At 65.1% G+C, this 3,472-nt stretch overlaps 1 long non-coding RNA gene across 1 annotated transcript in view; it reads right to left on the minus strand.

The window, feature by feature from the left end:
- Positions 1–2,020: 2,020 nt before the first annotated feature.
- The window catches only part of LOC105854469, an 8,404-nt gene continuing 6,952 nt past the window's right edge, over positions 2,021–3,472 (minus strand). Inside the window, exon 2 of the long non-coding RNA XR_001146135.1 lies at positions 2,021–3,105. This is a non-coding gene — a long non-coding RNA (uncharacterized LOC105854469). The remainder of the gene's footprint in view (positions 3,106–3,472) is intronic.

Genomic DNA, 3,472 nt, shown 5'->3' on the forward strand with positions numbered 1-3,472 from the left:
ACAGGAGCGCGAGGGTGGCCCCGGCCCGGCCTCCTCCCAGGCCCAGCTCACCTTCTAGCGACCCCAGCTGGGATCTGACTTGGGCGTGAGGGCTCTCTCCAAATGACACGGAGAGTAAACCCCAGTTATTGGCCAGGGGCTCCCGTGTGAGCTTGGAAGGGACATGGGGTCGCTTACCTGTGACTCTACAAGAGCTGGAGCCTGGACTCTGGGTCTCATGGAGGAGGCGGGGAGCCTGGACTCGCGGTCTGAGGGACCCCTGGTTCACACCGCCCACAGGTGACCCCTGTCCCGTTGCCCAACGCACAGTCCTCCTGAGCCCTTTTCTGAGCACAGCACAGCGACTGCCTCCTACTAGGAGGTTCCGCTCGCTCCGCGTCCCGCAGCTGGCGCTTGAGGGCCAGTGACTGTGCAGGCTCCCTCACCCCGCCGCCACTCGAAGGCCACTTCCTTACCCTGCCCTTGCCTGCCTCGCTCTGCCTTCAGCGCGACTCTGCTTGCTGGGGTTCACGGAGGCAGCAGGCAGGGGAGTCATGGAACTGATTTCTGATCTCATTAGCTCCAAGGAGCGACCACCAGTCTTCTAGCGCTTCGTTCCTTCCCCCCACCCTTTTCTTGTTTCTTTCGAGCTCATCAGGACGTGGCATAGCACCCAGCACAGAAAAGAAACCGCAGAATGAATGAAAAGCGCCTCCGCCATGGAGGTGACAATGTCCCCAGCGCCGTCCCCGCTTACCGCCGTCTGAGGCAGGTCAGAGCTCTGCCGCCAGGCGGCGCTCCACTCACCACGACGGCCCGAGTTCCTCCTCGCGGAGGGCTGGCGCTGTCCGTGGTCCTGGAGCAGAGCTGGGCTCTGCGTTCATGAAAGCCCCGGTGCTGCCCCGGAGCCCAGGCGCGGGCCTGAGCCTCGGGAGTGTGCGGGGCTCCCCGGAAGGCTGGGTCCCTCCTGGGAACGGGGAGCCGGCGAGGGGCGGAGTGGGCTGGGCTCATCTTTGCTTTCCTGCATCCCTCTTCTGCGTTTTTCTGAACTTGTGGTACCACCTTGTCTAAGGATCAGGAAATACAGAGCATTTCCTGAGGTGCCAGGTTACGTTCCAGGCGCTTGAGCCACATTTTAAGTAGCAAGTCTGTGCCTGGCTCTCCTGTTGGATAAGGGGTTGGTGGGCAGGTGGGGGGGGTGCCCCAGGAAGCTCCATGTGCCAGGCTCAGGGCTGTGCCTCCCTCTGCGTGTTCCCGTTTAATCCTCGAAACCAGACTGAGGCGGGGGCGGGGGGAGGGGGAGGTCCCAGTTCTGCTCATCGGACAGAGTGGGGAACCGAGGGGCCGCGTGGCTGGTGGTTTCACGGGGCCTCTCGCTGTTGACTCCGCCTCGGGACTGACCCATAGAGGGCGCTCCTGAGCCAGCCCCGCAGCGGAGGGCAGGAAGAGAGGACTGTCCCCAACACTCTCTCCCAGGGGCATGAGTCCCCCAGTGAGTTTGTCATGGCCTTAGGCGAGCAGCCAACGCAGCTGGGCCTCCACCCAGAACTAAGATCTCGGTGTGACCTGCTGAGGCGGCAGTTTGTAGAGACCAACCTGCCCTCCCAGTCCAGGAAGCCCCAGCCTCCCGCCTCAGGCGTGAGTCTAGGCCCCCCACCCCCGCAGACCTTGGGGTGCAGACTCCAGTCCCTGCGCCCCCAGTCCCAGGAACTCCCCTTCACCGCATACTGTACTAAAGATAGGGTTTGGCCAGTGGCTGCCGGGAGCCAGCGTCCTCCGAGAACCCCACCAGTGTTGCTTCTCTGCGCGTGGCCACTTTCTAAGGTTTGGAACAATTAAGTGGGGCTGGGGTGCTGCTTTGGGTGTTAAGGGTTGGGGGTCCAGACTGAGGCACGTGCAGGTGCAGTGGTGTCAGCTGCTGGCTTGGAACTGCCCCTGGGCCCCATGGATGCCTCCCAGGCAGGCCGGTGTCAAGCTGGCCCGGCCCTTGGGGTTCTGGCCGTGACCGCAGGACACACCTCAGCGACCAGCACCTGGGAGCTGAGGAAACCAGGTTTATTACTGTATGGCCACACACCGTTGTCACACGAGGCAGAGGGACAGAGCGAAGGGCTGGGGTTCTGCCTTCTTGGGACGTCGCGGGTGGAGGCCCGGGGTCTCGTGGGCCCACTTTTCATCAGGGCGTCACAGAGCAGAATTCGGGCTCGGAAGGGAAATGCGGAGTCAGGAACAGCAGGTAGCTCGGTCCTGGGGCTGGGGGTGAGCGACCTCCGGCGCCAGCGCCCGCCCTATCCGGCTGTGAGCCCCGCCCTGCACCCCGGAGCAGGAGCCTCGGGGCAGCTGGCAACCCCGGCTCCATGCCAGGCTCCTGGGCCGCTGCGGGCGAGTTTGTGCCTGTGCTTCAGCGACCGCTTGCTTTTCAAAATCAGCTAAAAATTGTCCGAGTGTACCGTTAGAGGAGGGAGAGTAAAGCTTTTTTTCTGGTTGCACCCCCCCAGATCTACCCAAGAAGGGAGATTTGAAGGAGAACTGGGGTGAGCCCGGGAGCAGGCGGCGTGGGAGGAGGGAGCGCAGACGCTGGCGGGTGGCGGCCGGCAGGGGGCAGCACCCGCGGCTGGGGGGGGAAGCTGCTGGCGGAGAGCGGGGCGCCCTGCCTAAGGAAGGGGGGGGCTCGTGACAGAGGGAGCGGCTGGGGGCCCCAGTGGAGACAGCTCCCTCCTCGCGCCGGCCCCGCCTCCAGCCCGGACCTCCGAGCCACGTCAGCTGGTTGATGTCCCCCTGCGTTTCTCTGACGGTCTGCGGTGGGAGGCGATCTCTGAGTTACAGGGCGGGAAACTGAGGCAGAGACTAGGCGAATGCTGGGTCACCGCGCTCTGCCCCGGCCCGCTCAGCCGTGTCCCTGTTAACACGGCCCGCGGCCCCTTGTGCCTTGTCGTCACCCCGAGTGCTTCTTGTCACCCCAAGACACCACGATGCCCGGGCAGGCGGCTCCGCGCCTCACGCGCTGGTCCTGATCTCTGAGTACACGGTGGCGGCCTCCGGCTCCTGCGGCTCCCGAGCCTTCGCCCCGTGGAAGCTGAGGGAGGCGTAGTGGATGTCCTGCGGCTCCCCGGGGGCAGGTGCGGCCTGCGGGGCCAGAGAGGGGATTCGGCGGGTGAACCCGAGGCTGGGCCAGGGCTCCCTCACTGGCCCCCGCAGCCCTGGTTCGCCCTGGCGAGGGCAGAGCAGGCAAACTCAGGGGAAGCGGAGCAGGGGGGTGGGGGCACTGGCCTGGCCCCGGCCACGCTAGAGGTGCAGAGCTGGCGCCTCACGCCCACGGGGCCATGGCGGGCGCTGTGGGCCCTGGGAAACCCTCTGCTGGGAGGACCGAGGTGTCTGTCACCCTCGCCCTCGCGTGCACTCACACCCACACGCCCAGAAACTCACACTCACTTGCACACACGGACACTCGTTCACACACCTGCATGCCCTCACAACTCATGCTCACACTCAC

This window comes from Condylura cristata, unplaced genomic scaffold (assembly GCF_000260355.1).
Source record: "Condylura cristata isolate star-nosed mole 26May11 unplaced genomic scaffold, ConCri1.0 scaffold00041, whole genome shotgun sequence".
In the NCBI taxonomy this organism is placed as follows: domain Eukaryota; kingdom Metazoa; phylum Chordata; class Mammalia; order Eulipotyphla; family Talpidae; genus Condylura; species Condylura cristata.